Here is a 19,713-nt window from a genome sequence, read left to right on the forward strand (position 1 = left end):
AGCACAAGTATGTTAGCAGGATTTGATACAGCAACATAGGAATGAGAGAGAGAGAAAGAGAGAGAGAGAGATAAGAACTGAGTCCTTGGATAGGAAAGAGGGACACAGATCCAATACACAAGTGATAGGGTCCATCCAAAGATAAAGCAGGACAGTTCACTTGTTTTAACAGGTGGGAAAGTAGAGTAGACACAGATATCTACTGGTTGATGGGAAGGAAGATTATGAAGTTCTCTTCAAAGTAGCTCTATTTTCTCCATAAAATATGAAGCAGAGCCATAAGCTCATAGTGAGATTGGGTTGGGTAGGGAAGAGACAGAGAGAGATTTGAGGAGGAAAAAAAAGTGGGAGTATCTGAACAAGTACAATAGGACATCCTGTCTCTTGATATACATTGTTTATAAGCCTCTCACCTCACTAACTATTCTTCCTGACCATGTAATGTTGGAGTTCCCAAGCTCAGTCCTCAGATACATTCTCTTCATTTTGTGTGTGTGTGTGTGTGTGTGTGTGTGTGTGTGTGTGTGAGAGAGAGAGAGAGAGATTGAGAGAGAGAGAGAGAGAGAGAGACCACCTAGCTCCATGGCTTGAGATACCATCAACACACTAGGGGCTTGCAAATTGTAATTTGAGTCTTGTACCTCTGCTAGGAGCTCCATACTGACATATCGAACTGCCTGTGTATATCTCCACTTGGATGTCTAAAAAGCAACTAACTCAAATTTAACATGTCCAAAACAAACTTTTTATTTCTTCTGGTTATTCCTCTTCCTATGCAGTCTTCTGCAGCTCAGGAAATGATGCCAGCGTTCATCCAGTTGTTCAAGGCAGAAACCTAGTTTTCTCCTTGGATTTATCTTTCTCCTGCATCTCACATTCAATGCAGCAGAAACTTACAGGAGCTCCACCTTCAAACTCTCCTCCAAACTGAATCATTCTCACTGCTCACACTGCTGCTACTCTACTCTCAGCCGTTAGCTTCTCTCCTCTGCATCACAGCCGTGGCTTCCCAGACTCCACCCTAACTCCACTCCCACCCCAGTTCATGCTCCACATGCATCAGAGTGACCTTCCAAAAGCACAGCAGATCAGGGCCGGGGATTTAGCTCAGTGGTTCTATTGCCTGCCTCACAAGAACAAGGTCCCGAGTTCAATCCCCGGCACCAAAAAAACAAACAAAAGAAGACAAAAACACAGCAGATCACAAACTTTCTTACGCTCAAACCTTTCACATTCAGGACAAACTCCAGAGTCCTCACTCTGATCCACCTGACCCAAGTGGTCCCACCCTGGCTGCCTCTCTGATCACATCTGCCCATACCTCTTCCCCTCGCTCATGCTGCACCAGTCACAGCACCATTCTTACTGTTTCTACCAGATGTCAAGTTAATACCACCTTGGGATCTTTGCATCAGTTTTGAAAGCTAGCCCAGAAATTTTGAGATTGCTCACGGAACTTCCTTACAATCTCCGCTTACATATCACTTCTTCAAGCTGATATCTGTTTGCCCTCAAAGAGCTCTGCCCTCTTCATCTCTTCCCATCTCACTATCCTACTTATTTCTCTTGAATACATGGACATTACTACATTCTATACTTTTTATGGACCTAACTCATTTGAAAGAATGTTCTATTTGGGCAGAAACCATCTTGTTCACCATTGCGAACAGTGACTAATACCTGGCATAAAATATTTGATGGCTGAATGAATTCAAGTCCATTTCAAATAGCTTTGAAAATCACAGCTAAATTTTCTCTAATTGGAAAATGTATCTTTTAAGTAATTTTATTTCCATCAAGTTATTGATTTTTTGGATTGTTGTACACTCTAAAGTCTGCATGCTTCCAGCAAAAGAATAATCATTTCTTAAATTGGCTTTCCAATGTTTAAAATAACACTGAAAGATTTAGAAATAGAGTCCTTCCAGAAATCATCATTTAGATGAAATTGGCTCTTTCATTAGCATCTTTTCAAATAGATTATAGTATCATCTAACTTGATAATGAACCACAAGAAAGCAGTGGAAATCCTGTGGAAAATGTCCTGGACTGAACATCAGAACCTTCTAAGTGAATGGCTTATTTAGTATGTGATTAGAATATAAACCCAGAATAGCTTCTGTTACCCAATAATTGTACTGCTCCATCTGTTAAATAGGAACAGCTGCCCTAATATATTTCCAATGAATTCTCTATGGATGGGGTTGAACTATTGGAAAAAGAGGACTATAAAATAATTTTTATATGAGGATCATTATAGGAATTGAGGTCCTTCCTTGATTTTTATCTCTTTGAACTTATAGGAAAAGTTCATAAAATTCTAAGTGGCTTTAATGTAGCTTATGTAAAGTAAAAATAATTTTGTAATAATAAACACTTATTTTAACTACCACTAGGTTTTAATACTTTGATAATAATTATTATCTGCATAAATAAGAAGGAAGTGTTTTGATAGAAATATATTCAAATAATCTTTGAGGTAGCAAAGAAAACAAGTTACCTGTATGTGTGTGGCTGTCACGATTTTCAAGAAGGAGGATGAATTCTGAATATTGAGTTTGTCTTCTATTCTGAATAAGTGGATTATGAAGTGTAAGCACATAAACCCTTCTTAAAATTGAAGTGATGATTTCTAAAGACCCTCATAGAGGAAGTAAAAAAGAAATTTAAGCCAAGTTAATCTTGTTTTCTCTTTCCTTCTTCTCTCTTCTCATCCTCATTAAATTTTTTCTTGCCTTGTTTGCTTTTTGTTTAACTAGATTGATAGACCAGCTCAAAGTCATTGAAATACATGTATCTAAGGTTCAGCACGTCAGTTTTCGTTTTCATTATACCTTAAGATTTTGATAACTATGAGCTAGGTGATAGAACAATTAAATAAAATTTAATTAGTAAAGCTTATTCTTATAACAGGAATAAATATGTGACCACCCAGAGAACACTAACTTTGAAACATTTCTAGCAATTACTCAGGCTAAGATATAAAATAAATCATTATGTATATAAAAAGTACCAATAAAATTAATTTTAAAAAGAAAAGTATCATAAAAAATATATTTAAAGAAATGTTTTAAAAATATATTCAAAAAAAGAATATTTAACGAAATATGTAAATGATTAAAAGCTGAAAGACACAGTGAATGTTTCCTATCTCAGTGAAGAGTATCGCCATTGATCCAGTGCAGTCCACTCTCCCACCATCTGAAATAATTAGTCTAAGTTGCTAGAACAAAGAGATCCAAACATACAGTGGCTCAGTTAAGACAGGAAATGATATCTTATCAGATATAAAATACAAAAGTGAGTAGAACCAAGACATTAGAAGGCTCAGGTCCATAAAATCACCCTGGAATCTAGGTTACGTCTGTCTTTTTTTCTAGCAGCCTGTATGTTGATGTTCAACTCCACATAGATGGAAACGATCCTTAGCACTGTATCTATGTTCCAGCTCATGGGAAAGCTCAGAGCCAAAGATGAGCAGCCCTGGATTTTAGGAAGTGATAGAGATGTTAGCTCAAACTTAGCCTATGGCCACATCTAGCTCACAAGTGTGGACTGTACTTAGATGTTCATGTGTCCAGTCCAAACTCAGGTTAGGGGATGTGCTATTATCTCTGAAGGAGAAAAGGGAAAATGAATACCAAGGAAATTAGCAATTTCTGTCAAACATATATCCTCAAATCCAATCCATCACTGAAGGAAGTTTCTTTGGCTTCTACATTATTTCCTAAAAGCACTAATTTACCTCCCTAATCTACTGTGATAGCCTTGTCTGAGATATCGTCAACTCTCACCTACTTTACTACAGCCTCCACCTGGTCTCCCTACACTCACACTGTCTTCTGCTCTCAAATCAATTGTCTTCATTACACCCACAGTGATCGTTTAAAAGAGGAAGTCTAGGGCCCATGATTTAGCTCAGTGGTTTCACTGCCTGCCTTGCAAGTGCAAGGACCCGAGTTCAATCCCCGCTACCAAAAATAATAATAATAAAATAAAAGAGGAAGTCTAATCAAGCCATGATTCCAATTTTTAAAAATCTTTCAATTGCATCTCATTGTTCTTAGGAATCTGAATAAGAACTCTACATATTTGAGCCTCTTTTTACCTGGTTTCACTTCCCACTGTTATCCTCTTTCCACTCCTCCTAGTCTTTGTCTCCAGTTACATTTGTCTTCTCTGTTTCTCACCCACTGTTTTCTCTCCTGCCTCAAAGATTTCAAATGTGCTCATTCCTTTGACAAGAACGTTCTCCTCCTCTATCTGCCTCACTGACTCATATCTCAATTCTTAACTCAAACTGCCTCCTCAAAGAAAGCCTCCCAGAGCCAAAGCAAAGTCAAATCCCCATGTTGTACACTGTCACAGGATCCTGGCATTTTATCACTCTGTGCTAACTGTACATTTACTTTTTTGAGTATATGAGCTGGGAAGTCAGCACTTTCAATGTCCATCTGTTGAATTACAACAACATCTTATATTGTCTTTCATGTCTTTTCCTCTAAGTGCTGTCTTCTTCAAGCTTTAAACATGAATGAGGTTGGCCTGCCTTGCAGTGAAGGGCCTTCCACTGCAGACCCTGGAAATATAAGCTTCCCTTTATATTTTTTTTTACTCAACATCACCTCTAGCAATCTCCCTCAGCTAAGAATTGAGGTTACAATTAACCAGAGTGGCTGGCATAAGTGCCTCCTCTCTTTCACCCCATCCTCTTGGGGTCTTAGCTATGTAACCTGAACTCTATAGGAATATTCCGCATTTTTCTCATTGGTATTTCAAGTCTGTGGCATTTATTTATACAGGTATTTTAATCAATGTCTAAGATTTCTTTGGGCTCTAAGTAGTCACCCATATTTGATTAAATTTCACTGTGATTAGCTGATATTCTTCATAATTATGTCTTCCCATTCTCACGTGAACATAGAGCTTTCTTATCTGAATTTTTACTCCTTTGGGATCTGGGAGTAGATGCATTTCTCTGCTTGTTTTGTTAACTAGAAGAACCAGTAACTAGGAGTAAATGTTAAAATGCTAGGGAGCTATGCCTGATCCTTCTCTGGTTCTACACCCTCAACAGAATGCTCCCCTATTTCAGAAGCATCTTATAATCTATTTAAATACAATGCCTCCAATAAAGCAGAGAATATTATAATATAAACTTCTATAGTTGTAGATCCACACATTTTCTGAGAAAAATAGCCTTTTATAGTACATACAGACAAAACAGTGTAGATCCCCCAAACCTATGGGTAATCACAGGTCTAAGATTATAAAATCTGCAAATGCTATTTGCTAAGTTCCTTTCCTCTGATTGCCCCCTCCCAATACTATATAAACACCTAGCACATGGTGACAAACTCATACTAGGTTCTCAAAATTTCGGTTCTTTCTTCCTCCTTTCAATGTAGGAAAGAAAAATGGTCTTTCTCTTTTTTCTTTAATGAAACCTTTATTAAGTTCGTATCATATATTTACACAGTGATAGTGATATGTAGCAGAGGTCCCAGTCTAGTGAAGGAGAAAGACACATAATCTCAAAAGGACACTCAGTGTAAGTGTGTTAGGATCACAGAGGATGCTTTAAGAAAATAAAAGTGAGTGTCCTAATCTATCCTAAAATGGTGGGGAAGAGGAATAGAGCCTTCCCAAAATAAGAGTGAAATCACGGGGTCAAAGAACAGATAGTAACTAACTCCACAGAGAAGCAGGAGGAAAGATATTAGAATCATCCTGTAAACCCTTGGAAGGCAGACTGCAGAATATTCAAGGAGCCATAAGATTTCATAGAGGTGAAACCACTGAGTGGAAGCAAACGGCACAAAATGAAGTTAGAAAAGAATCAAGGAGAACATCCTTTGATCAGTTCAACAAGTGCTTCTTAAGCATTCATCATCCCTTGTGGGTGTCTGAGGATATGATATAGGGTCTAAGACATCATCCTTGGCTTCAGTAAATTTATATCCTGTTAAGTGAGCCCAAAATAGAAACAGAATTTCAACGTTATATGAGAGAATAATAGAGAATAATAGAGAACAGCACCAAGTCACACTAGGGAAAGAGAAAAAGAACCTCAGGAATTATAAAGAATGAGAAAAAGATACCCAAAGATGATGACAAAGGAATATTATTTTACATAGTGTTTCTGGCAGAAGAAAAAAGTAGTAAGTTCAGGCATGGAGGTGATGAATGGCACAGTATGTGGGATGCCACCCAGATATGCATAGTTTGGGGTTTCTTGGCTACAAAACATGAAGCAAATGTTTGGTTTTAAGTTTAAAGTGAAAGGAAAGGGCTGAATATTGGAGAGAAATTAATGTCCTGCTGAGAACCTGGGGCTATCCCACAGGTAATACATCACTACGGAAGAGTTTCAATCAAGGAAAAACATACAATTTAGGCTGACCACTCTGACAGTATTGAAGATGGGTCTCAGGGAGGCAGGCTCAGGGACGTGGACGATAATCAGAGGGCAACAGCGACAGCCAAAAGAGGAACTCTGATGGCTCAGATTAAGGTAGTTATATTATAGATGGATAAGGCACCAACTTGAGAGAGTTAGAGAAGCAGAAGCAGAATTTACTCATTGGGAATGTGTGAAATGAATGGAAAGAACCAGGCTATTCTCTAGCTTCCCCCAAAACTAAGGCAGGAAATACTTATCACATACCATTGAATGTATTATATAACTCCTTGCATTAGTCTGTAATCTCAGTAAAAAAAAAAGGACTATGCTTTTTACTTTTACATGTCCAATACCTAGCTCAATGCTTTTGTAAAGTGAATATATGAGGAATTAATGAGAAAAAGCAAGGGACTGGTAGAAATGATGTGTTTGGTATTGAACATAACGAGTTTCAAGATGCCAGTGGAATTTCCAAGTAAAATCTTCCAGACAAACAGAATATATATCTAGAGCTCAGGAATGAGGTCCAAGTGAGAGAAACAGAATTGGCTTAAACCACAGAAATGGATGAATTCATAGTTAAAACGTAAGTACTGGCGAAGGGCAGTGCCCTGGAGATCTCACTTTGATAAATGTTTCATTTTATTTGACCTGAGGATTAGGAAGGATAAACTGTTTATGTAGAACAAGCAGGACATCTAGTCTAATCCAAGTAGGGATGAACTGGTTTCCCTCTCGTAGTAAAAAAAAAAAACCATTGCCTGCCTTATGAAATTGACACCCTATGGAAAAAATAACATTTTTTTAAGTATTTAGCATTTATAAAGTTCTATTCTCAAAAGATGTTTTTAAAATATAGTTAATATACAGTAAAATTTAACTGTTTTTGAATGTTCAGTTCTGCACTTTGACAAGTTTACATTATCAGGTAGCCACCACACAATCAATATAAAAAAGTATTTTGATTACCCCAAAACTTTTCCTTACATATTTTTGCAACAGATGCCCTTCCTCCATTCCCATAGCCTGGCAACCACTTATTAATGTGTTTGTTCCTATTGTGAAGTGAGATAAATTACCGTTTTAACTTTCCCAATGAGGACACTCTGTAGCTTTCAGAAGCTATGTGACTTGCCTACCATATGTAGAAAGCACCCAAGCTGAAGCACGTTAATTCTACATAGAGTAGCTTTCCTTCCAAACTCAGAAAGCCGTCTTATCAGCATAGCATCATTAGAATTCATGATGCACAGGCAGGCCAAAAGTAGTGAGGCCTCTAAAAACTTGTCAGTGTTCGACCGATATCATAGTAATTGTAATTTTAAAACATTCGTATACAAAAACAGTGCTCAAGCTTTGTTCTTAAAATTAAAAAAAAAAATAGGAGGAAATAACCTTGGGAGAGTTAGTTTCATAACTGGATTATTCAGGTAGCAGGTAGGTATTCCTAAAGGCAAGGATAACCATATCAAAATTAACAGCTATATATGCAGAGAACATAAACTACACAAACCAGCCTCACTAAATATACATTTCCGGCACTATGCTTTCCATATGAATGAGCAGTGTGGCAAGTGCTCAGAATGCTTGCTCTTGAACTCTGGAACTCTGCCTGCAAATGGGATTTGTAATGGTATGATAATGAGAAGCCATATTTTAAAAGAGATCGTTATTAAAGTACTCTGCCTTACTATGGGGTTGCCTTCCTGTTTCTGCTCAACTTTACTTGTAATGAGTTGCAATTTCTAGCCTACTACCAGTAACAGAAGTGTGATTAAGACAATAAATATATTCACAAAAATGTAAGCTCAGCTCTGAGGGCTTTAAACATCTGCTTTAAAAATAAAATTTGTACAAACACAATTATGGGCAAAATGAAACCTTTTTTCCAAAATGTTTCTTTATGGAACTGAGAGGTTTGAACCAATTTACAAACACAAATAAATGGTCTCTTCCACACACCCACCCTGCAAATTTAAAAATAATTCATGTGTAATGTTGATCATTTATATGACCCTTTATATAACTTCCAGGTACTCTCAAAGTTCTTCATCTGCTTTAGATAAAATTATTCCAGAGGCTAAAGCTTCATTCAAGATTCTAGTAATAAACAGATATAGATATTGAAATTGAAATATCCTCTGAGTCTCTATATTAGTTATATTACTATTGTAATACAGTAATACATCAGTTCATGAATGCTTCTGTTATGGAAGCATTTCGCAAAATTTTGCTTCCATTCACGGACTCCACATGGGGTGTGAACATAGATGCAGCCATCTTCCCCAGAATCATGGAATGAATTAAATTTGTGAACCGAATTACCACTGTACTGCCAATATTCTCATGATAGGAACAGCTTCATGTCCCCATTTAGTAAATCTTTTCCTTCTTTACATTATCTACTGTAGAAATGCAAAACAAGTGAGGAAATAGCTTATATCCACTTCCTTATACTGTGATATTTGTTCAGCTTTCACCAGAAATATGACTGGTTTTTTTTTCCATTCTTTACATAATTCATTATTTCCTTTAAAATCAGTTGTTGGAAAATTACCTAAAATATAGGAAGAGGTTTACATATATTTACCACCACAACACTAATGCTATAGCTTGTATCTAGTATATGTGCTGCCAAAGCGAGTACATGGTTGATATCTAGATATTCTCCCCCAAAGCTTCATGATGTGGTAGGTGGGGAATTTGAAAGGTGGCCGAATTACAGTGTGTGAATGTGGATTGAGGGTATGATACTGGGATTAAAGATGTGGTAATGGAAGCCCCACCCTGGGTATGGGTGGCACCAATCAGTAGGCTTATAGCCTGGATGGAATATAAAGGGACAGAAAATGCAGGCTTGCTGCTGCTGCTTGCTGGTGTTGCTTCCCACCTGCCATGCCATGAACAATTTCTCCACTGCAGTGCTCCTCTGTCATGTTGCCCTGCCTTGGAGCCAGCTGACTGAGGACTGAAACCTCTACAAACTGTGAGCTAAATGAACCTTTGTTACTTTAACTTGTGGGTGTTGAGCATTTTGTCTTGGCAATAAGTAACAAAGACAATAACAGTGTGAAAAAAAATCAAAGCAACCCAATATCCTCGAGTAAGGTACTGAGTAGATAAAAGCTGACATATCAATTAAATAAATGATATGCACAATTTAGAAAGAGGGTTACACAGAATATACAGCTACATGAAAAATACTATGACATAGCAAGTCCTCACATAAACAAAAACAGGTTCCTTCTCTATTTCTCATTGAATGCATAGATAACTAAGTATGTTACTACTATATATTAGGTTTGAAAATAATTTTCAAATTGTTTTCTGACAGTTTTGACCTGCATCTTTCTCTCCATATGATAATATGGTGAAAGTCATCTTAAAGTTATCTTGTTCACACATATTATCTTTTTCAGTCTTCATGAAACTCAGAGGTACAGTAGACCCTTGACTTATGAACTCAATTTATTCTCAAGGGCTAGGTGTAACTCAAGTTGGTCAATTGAAGGCTCAGGCTCCCCCACACAGCCTTCAAAGTCTCTTTCCAGGCAGATCTCAGTGTCCCTTAGAGACATTGGCCCAGGATTTCTCAAATAACTCCACACAGGAAAGGATGTTGTAATGTTCCTTCAAGAACTCTTTATGGGTTAAATCTGTATTTGAGACCATTTGGAAGCGCAAATGGCTAGGGGTCATAACTCAAGACTTGTCCATAAGTTAAAACTAAAATTCCAGTCGTAACCCAAGTTGTTCATATGTCAGGCCATTTGTAACTCGAGTCCACTATAAATAATTTTATTGATTCACTAGGTTAATTATTATTACTATTATTATTATTATTACAAATAGTTTATCTTAGGACATTAGATGTACTGAATGACCTATGGAGTTGCCATTTTTTCCCCCGGTACTAGGGATCGAACTCAGGACCTTGTGCTTGCCAGGCAAATGCAGTGCCACTGAGCTACATCCCTGGCCTGAAGTTGTCATTCTTGCAGGTCAACCAATTGCCAAGTTTTAGTTGCTACAGTGACTAAACAGCTCTTTTTGTAGAAAAAGAAAACAAAAAATCTTCACTATTTAGATACTGACTAAAGCACACTAATAAAAATATTAAGCAAGCCCTTCATGCAACTTAAAGCTTTCTAGTGTCTCATTACATAGAAAGTAGAAAGAGATGACATTAATTTTAATAATACTCTTAATTTAACCTGATAAATGCAGATGACCATTTCAACATGTAACCAATATAAATTGATTTAATTTAGGTAGATACAAGATATTTGGAGCTTTTATTTTGATTAATTTTTTGACGTCTGTCCTGTATGTTACATTTACATTGCATCTCTATTCAGACTAGCCATGTTCAGGTGTTCACTAGCTGCATGTGGATGGCAAGGGACACCTGAACTGGACAGCACAGGTGAAGATGACGTGACTGATAAAAGAATGATGAAAATACTTATAGAAAGTAAATAGTAATGATGTAAGGAGCATGACCTGTAACACCATGTGCCACTAAAGATCAATACCATTCATGTAATTCAAATGCAGATTTTACTTCCATTCCCAGCTAAAACCATAATGAATTACTTTTTGTTTCTTCTCCATTTTTACCTATCATTCTGAAACCAAAATGTATGTAACTTAGTGAAAAAAATTAGTAAAATATTATAAAATATAATGAAATACAATATTATGCCATAGTGTCCTGTTTATGAGAGAAATAAAAAGCAGGATTAGTGTATCCTGACTCTTATAATGCAAAATTGCCCTTCAAAGGGAGGAGGCCTTTGAGGATATCTTACAGATATCCTAAGCACCAAAAATTTGGTTCAGAGGCAAGTATTTATCATCAGCCCTTTCATTTAACACCAGATTAAAAATATTCTTACTATGTAGCTGTTTCCTTAAGAACAGCCAAGTAGTGACCCAGCAAAGATAAGTGCTTTTCATAACAACCAGGCTTTTAAATCAATCCCCAAGATAATATTTTTTTAAAAAAATTGAAGGAGATCCACAAGCAAAGCCAAAAGCTTCTATTTTCAAAAACCCCAGAGCTATTGCTTAAAACAACAGTGAAAAAACATACTCAACAGTGGAGGAAGATGGGCACTTGAGAGGAAGCAAGCGAATGTGTACCTGTGCGCTCCTCGGCCCTTCAGAGCGTTCCTCATCTGCTGCCACAGCAAAAATTGGGCCTGCATGTTTGAGACCAGCCTTCCACAAAAGCTAGTTTACATTACAAAAACTCTGGAAATGTAAAAATATGGTGCAGTGATGACTACTACAGCCTAGTAAATAGGCATTTAAATTATTATGTTGCGTGATGCCTGCTAAGACAGCAGAGTCTTGGCAGAAACACAGAGAAGGGGTCTTGCCCAGACCCGAAGGGGCGGATATGTGATGAGTTTCAGCTTCCAAAATAAGGTGAAATCTAAGCCAAACCTACACCACAAATAGGTAGTGGTGTCAGCATAGTAAAAGGAGTTGTAAGAGGAAATTAGCTGTTCCAAAGCCTGATAGAAGCAAGGCATGCTAAGGAGCTGAGAGAGGTAAGGGGCCAGTAGAATAATGAGGCAGAGAGGTAGAGAGTTAAAGGAGCACCAATCTTGTGCTCTATTGTTAGCCACCTTGAGTAACACAGACTTGAGCTTCAGACCTCGGAGAGCTACTAAAGGCTTCCAGTGACTGTTCCTGCTTTGAATTCCTACTTGTTTGTGTGTTTCTGTCTACTCGATTACTTGAAAACCCTGAAACAATTTGCAAGTGCTTCGAGGAGAATCTAAGCACAACTAGTTTTCAAATACAGCGCAGAAAGAGGAAATGAAGGCACAAATTCATTCATTGAACTTAGTATTTTCTCATTGATTCCTAGAAGTTCATTTTCTTCCCTATTTTATAGCCTGGCTGTGGTTTGCTTGGAGTTTCATAAAATTAATGACTTGTAACATCTCATCACAGGGCAAGTATGAGGGCACCTTTCTTGTTAGTGCTTGAAGTTTCGCTTTGAAGGGAATTCCCAGGATGGGAATTTTCCTCAGAGACGATCATTGTTCCATTTGAGGCCTTTCCTCTACCAGGGGGAAGCTGCAAATCCTCTCACTACCTAATGCACACACACACACACACATACACACACACACACACACACACACACACACACCGTGAACTCCATCACAGGGAAAGCAAAGAGGAGCAAGGGATGGAGGGAGGCCTAGGCAGCCTTCAGAATCACTGCTTCTCCCTGACCCAGCTTTACTCCCCAAAAAAGTAGTTGATGCTTCTTTTCCAAATAATTTTTTTCATTTTCAGTTTTCCTTTTCTAATGAGTTTAAGGTATTTCTCCACTCCAGCATTCATAACCCTCTATTTTTTACTAATTTTTTTTCTGCTGATTGTCTTAGACTGGCAGCTCTGTTTTTCTCAGTCTCTAAATCCTTTCTCTTATTGCTCACAGCTATTCACTCTGCTCTATCCTTAGGGAAGATCAAATAGGCTAGAGAACGTCCTCCATCCAAAACTTCTGCACACGCTTCAGATTCATAACCAAGGGACCACTAAGCCTTTTCTTCTGTGGTCTGTATTTGTAATGCCACTTTCTACTCATTCTTATTTTCCGGCCTTAATCTCTAAGTGCTGGACAGGTCTCCAATGTGTTTCATGTCCGCACTACACAGGATTGGGACATACTAGATTCACATACTGATACAACTCTGGCTGGTGTTTAGGACAATAAGCAGAATAGGTCTCCCTGGGTTTTAAAAAAATAGTGAAACCTGTCTATTTATTCTTCCTCCTCTTGTGCTACTCAAAACAAAGCTGTCAAACAAGAACAAAAGCAATAACAAAAATAGAAAGATTTTATGGCAAAATCAAGGTGTCTTTGGGGTGAGCCATGCAGGACAAGCGTGCAGGGTACTGTGCTAGTACTTTCCTGACATAGTTACAAATATCAACTTAATTCATTCTTTTGAAAAGAAAGCCAGGGCATTTTGAAATGCAGAGCTGTTTAGACTTGGTACTCATTCTGCAAAGTTAATAACATTTTTGAGGGTTCATTAATCTCAACAAGCCTGAGAAAATACACTTTCATGTTCTTGCTCTCCAACTATCATTCTGACAGTATATTTTTACATAAATAATTGGTTATGATTCAAATTAAAATAACTGACAATTACCAAGCAGGCTAGGGGGTTTTGAGCTTATATTGGAATGTGAAATATCAGCACCTCAGGGTACCTCAAAACCATGTGCTATCTTATGATAACATTCAACTCATTTCTTTCTAGGCTCACAAAATACAAGTTTTTAATCTACCATTGAAATCCCTATGTTCTGTTTAGATAATATTCCCTCTCTGAAAGGTTAGTTTTAATAGAATTTTTTCTGATTAAAGGATAAATGTGATATTTATGAGGACTAGGATTTGTATCCCTGGCAACTGAGGTGTCCTCAAAAGCATTACAAACCCTGTCCTCATTTCACAAGTCCTGTAATGCTTTCCAGACCACTATGTCTTCTAAACTCATACCTTTCTTCTTGTAGACTAACAAGGGGCAAGCCTTCATTCCTACACATACTATAATCTTCCTCTGTGGCATGCACTAAAGACCTCGATGTGATGAATTGTCATCTCTCTCAACCTCAAAGGTAACTGGCTGTAAAACTGTTTTATGTCCCTAGTATTCCTAGTCCTCATGTAAAAATACTAGCTGTAATTCAATGTTGGCAATGTGGTATTATTCATAAAGCATTCAAACAGTACTTTACAGTTTTAGAATGCCTTCAGAACTTCCTGATCGAATTACTGTCTAGCATTCACCTGGGTGTCCTTTTCCTACATGAAAACTACCCACAAGCAGATACCAAACACCTCTAGGTAGGACCCACTGGAAGTTCTAAAGGGAGCAACACTTTCCATAATCTTTCAAAAATTCTTAACGGACATTTTTAAGCCAAGAATTAGATAAAGCTTTTAAAATCAATTCTGGTTTTTAAAAAATGTGTTTGTGTTTTTCTAAAGAAAAATCTCTGAAAATATGACCTAACTATGCTAGCTGGTCTTTTCGAAATCAAAATTTCTTAATCAATGAGATGAAGTTATCCTGTGTCACAGAATTTTGGGTGAGACAGGAAGGAGGATGGTGTTCGTTTGTTCATTTATTTGTTTGTTTTTTTTCTGGTACTGGGGATCAAACTCAGGTCCTTGCACTTGCAAGGCAGGCACAGTGCCACTGAGCTAAATCCACGGCCCTGTTTGTTCATTTATTGGAAGTTTGGAAGAGCCCGTTTTGTTTTGTTCTTTGCTAAAAACACTTACCTATCTGCCCAATCAAAATCCATTCACACATAAATGTTTCATTATCCTCTTAATTGGTTTCAGAACATCTCTCATGTTTGGGTTCAAGAGTCAATTTTACAGGTAACTGACTGCTCCCGTTGTATTCAGCCCCTTTGATTGTAACACTATAATCAACATTCTATTTAAAACTCTTTTGGGGGGATCTAGTCTTATTTTACTTCTCATGTGCTTCCCGTAATTTGGCAAAATATTTTCCTTGTTAACTTTTAAAAATAAGAAAGTAGTCTTTTCCTCCATAGTAGCTTTTCATACTTTGTCTAATGGAAGTTTGTGCAGTCAGTTGGCAGTGAAACATTTAGTACTACATAATGTAACCAGTTTTTTAAATATAAGCTCTATGCCTCTGCAGTGTGACTGTCTCATAGAAAGTCAGAGAGGATAAGCATTTTAGTCCTGATCAAGTAGATAGAGTGTACAAGACATATAGACATGACCTTGATTTATACCTACCTCAGACCCTAGGTCTTTCCTTTATACTTGTTTTATTTCTTCAAAGCTACATGCTAATAAAAATGTAAGCAGATTTGCTGCTTTGTTGAATATTTAATACCTCTTCATTTAATCAGTTCACTGTCAATAGTGGATTTTTTTCTAGGATTCAGGGCTGAGGGTAGGAAATCTGAAAGAAAAGGCACGATTTTCTAACAGTACATATTTTGATTTCACTATGATCCAATCTGCACCTTCTACCATTTCCTCAGGACTTAGTGTCCACAATAAATCTGCCCAATCTAAATTTACTAGATCTCTTTTGTTTTATTATTGAATAAAGTCATTTAGCTCTGCATAATAAAGCTAAGTTAAACATACCCCCAGTAGAATTATCTTTGTGCATACTTACATTCATCACTAGAACACATCACTGCATCTTATAATACTAACCATTTCAAATACATACATAAAGACCAGTAACTTCCTCCAATTTTAACATTTCCTGGATTGATAAATCAGTACACTGCAGTTATCATCATTCATAAAACTAAGATAAAGGTCAATGGCTAATTTTCACATTAAGACCTTTATGTATAACTTTGTATTAGGATATTTTGTCTTATTATCGCCTATTAGTAAGCTAAGTTTACTGTAAGTTTGCTTTATGGGGCATAGAATTATGTGACACAATTACATTTTCAAAATGGCAAATCAAGATATAGTCATAATCAGTGAAATTCTATACCTAGAAATTCTCATATTTAAATACACATTTAATCTATGATTTTATTGAGTTTCCTTGAAGAAATTGTACTATTCTTATGGTAAACAATATAACTGCTCCTTTCCTATAATTTGCATCATAAAGCATTCCTTAGTAAAGGGAATTTTCAAATAATGTATTATTCTAAAGTGTCATACAACTGAATTGGTCCTATGAGAGCCCTTACGTAAAAGATCAAGTAGGCTTTTTAGACTCTGTCCAGGGCAGCTGGCAAAATGGTAACACAAGATGGAGTCATAATCAATGGAATCTTATGCCTGGGATTCTCTTATTAAAATACTCATTTACTCTCTGATCTGTAGTGGTAAGAGACTGCCAGCCAGCAATTGAACTGCCTCAGTAAAACCCCAAACAGCATAAAATGAGAGTGTTGTGCATCACCCCTGAGTTATTCACGTATCAGCAAGAAGCTAAACAAAGAGACTAAGTTCTGTGTCCTACCCTACGTGCCCTTTGTGTCATTCATGGAAGAACCCCTTGCTCCCAAGGCAAAACAACATCAGTAACGATGACTCTATGCTTCATCTCTTAAATATTCACAGCTCAGCAGAACCGAATGAACAGAGCGGACTCCATGTCCTCTGTCTAGGTGTCCTTCCAAAAATCATTTGAGGAAACCTTTCAAAAGATAAAGAACAACCATGATAGGGAATTTATTTCAGAAGGAGAGGCATGAAGAGGAAGCCACCTAACACAGTAGATGACCTTTAGTGGTTATCTCTTATTTTGCTGCTAAATATTATTTCTAGATATTTAGAAGATATATTTTCTTACAATATACTTTGTCATTATTTATCCATCCAGAATTTAATACCTTCATTCTTTCTGCTACGCTATCTTTTGTCTTATTTTCATTCCACCAACTTCACTACCACCTTTTATTACCATTCTCTATAACTTTCATTTTACTGTTATATATGTATAAATATATATATATATATATATATATATATATATATATATATCACTTAAAACACTTAATCATCTAAACCTTTTAGAGAATTCCCATAATGGAAACAATACAGTATTAGGAACTAGTGTTCACTGGCTTTAATCAGAGAGACAATATAATGTACGAGTTAAGAATGAAACCTCAAAGAGATACTATTTCTTCTGTAAAATGGTCATAAAACAATACGTATCTCTACAGGGAGGTATTAAGATTAACAAGATAATACATAAAAAGCATTTAGAATTATATCAACTAGTCTGCATCTTAAATATATTGGCCATGATTATCAATCTCTCTCTCTCTCTCATTTTACACACACACACACACACACACACACACACACACACACACACACACGCAAGCATACATCACACTCTGCTAGCAGCAATAATCCCTCACTGTCAATTTTCTTGTCTGAGAAATGAGAAGACTTAGGTCAGACCACTCTAAAATTTCTTCTGGCACTAAAATATCAAGCACATGAGTCCAATACAATCTTTTATTTTTTTATACTCTAACCCTTTAGTAGCACACTATTCTTTAACTTGTATAGTGATGAACTGGAAATCATCAAAGAAATATATGGCACATTCCTTACCCTTAAGTGCCTGAAAATATTTTGTTCTAAAGATAAATTTTATTTTTCTCTCTCAGTTATGTATTATTTTATTCCTGTATTACTTGATCAGATATTTAGGAAAACTAAAACACAAAGGAGATCTCTTGATAAAATAAATGGTATAACAAATTATGAAATAATGCAGTCACATGACTGTGTAATGTTCACCAGGTACACAAATTTAAAAATTGAGTAAGTAACATTTATGGGGAAAATATATAAAACTTCATTTTTTATTCATACTCAACTCATTTACTGACCATCTACTATTCTAGGCATAATGGGACCATATATAAACCGTTAAACAAAACACTTAGAGAACTGAGCTCTCTCTCCCCCTCTACTTTTAAAGAGATAAGAAAATGAAAAATTATTCCTTATTTAAAGACTTAGTTGCAAATTTTTATTTTAAGGACATTTAAAAATAGTTTTATGCAAATATAAATTCATTATTGTACTATGAAAAATAAAACTAAGGATGTAGAACTACATTATCTTTAAGGAAACTTCTAATTCTAAAACTATATACACATATTTACGTAGTAATAAAATATAACGTGAAAATGCTAAAATACTCATATGGAAACATTTTCAAATATGGAATTTCCCTTACAAAGGAAACTTTAAAAGACTCCATTCAAGACAATAAACCAAATGCTTGCTGCTAAGAGAATTCAAATGCCTGCTGGTAAGAGAATCAGAAAATACGACATTCTGTCCCTGTTATAGACAAGAAAATTATTTCACACCTACGTCAGTCAAGTTAGTCTCCAAGATAATTTGAGCTTGAAAAAATTCAGAGTGTGTGTGTGTGTATAGTGGCAGTGATAGTAAGTAATCAGTGTTTGTTAACTTTTAAATGAGAATAAACTAAGATTGATGAAGCTAAATTTCTAGCAAACCTAGAAATTAAACCTAGTTTTCCTCTTTTTGTATTAATTAGCTAAAATTCAGAGGAAATAAGCACAAGCAAAAGCAATAACTTATTTTTAAAGAAGGCAACTGGATTTAGAATCAACATTTTTCATTGATTTAAAATCAATCATTCTTTGAGAAGCTGAACTTTTTTAACTGTAACAGACACTGTCATTTTCTGTTCAGAATCCTATTGCTCTCCATATTCTCTTACTTCAATAGCCTACCTAGGGAGGCCTTCATTACTTGCCTATTTTATCCTTCCCAAATATAAAATAGAAATTAGATATCAGTTGAATTTAGACCAATAAAGACTTATTTTTTACATGGGTTAAGGTAGGAAATAACTCAATATATTTTGTAATAAAAGTGTGCAGTAGGTAACCCAGGCATGGTGGCACAAGCCTGTAATCCCAGCACTTTAAAGCCTGAGGCAGGAACATCACCAGGAGTTCAAGGGCAGTCTGAAGGATGTAGTGAGATCCTATCTCAAAGAGAAAAAAAGTGGCTAACATGCAACAGTAAGATTCTGGAGACCTAGGATTCAATTCTGGCCCTGATACCAGGATTATCCATTCAGACATCAAATACTTATTAAACACCTACTACATGTCCCTGATCCTATGTAAATTTTAATTTCTGAGAGTGAGAATGGAAGAAAACAGACAATAAATAAATATATAATAATTAATTGCAACACATGAAGGAAAGAAGAATGTTAATCAGAAGGAAAACCTTGATGGAGTAATTTTTTAAAAGCCATCTCAGAAATGACAACACTTGGCTGAAACCTGAAGTATGAAAATAGAACCAGCGGTGCAAATGAGCCAAAAAAATAGCTCTGGGCAGAGAAAACCACAGGTGTACCAGACCTGAAGCAAGGTAAAGTTTGGCACTTTGAAAGAATTAGAAGAAAAGTGTGAATCACACATACTGCATAGAAAATGATATCTTGTCTGAGGCTAACAAATTGGCCAGACTCTAAAGAAATAATCCACATGAGCCATCTGCAGAGCAGATGCAGACCTCAAGGGACTGCAATCACTTCTCATTCTAGGAGCAAGTAGTTCATGTTAAGCTGGGTTTTGGCCAAGTCTAAGTAAAAGTAATAAAATACGGAATAATGTCTATCAGAATTTGGAAAAGAATATCCAAATAATTCATAATTTTTAAAAAAGTGTCTCTTATCCCTCGTGTGCATTCATTCTTATTCAGTTATGCATTAAGGTGTTGGCAATAC

The 19,713-nt window shown here is 36.3% G+C and overlaps 1 protein-coding gene across 8 annotated transcripts in view; it reads right to left on the reverse strand.

Annotated features, from left to right (window-relative positions):
* Slc44a5 (solute carrier family 44 member 5) overlaps positions 1-19,713 on the reverse strand; it is a 357,115-nt gene that overhangs the window by 223,405 nt on the left and 113,997 nt on the right. The gene's annotated exons all lie outside the window — the stretch shown is intronic.

This window comes from Heterocephalus glaber, unplaced genomic scaffold, assembly GCF_053883595.1.
Source record: "Heterocephalus glaber isolate CG9 unplaced genomic scaffold, H.glaber_assembly_v1.0 deba00001442, whole genome shotgun sequence".
In the NCBI taxonomy this organism is placed as follows: Eukaryota; Metazoa; Chordata; class Mammalia; order Rodentia; family Bathyergidae; genus Heterocephalus; species Heterocephalus glaber.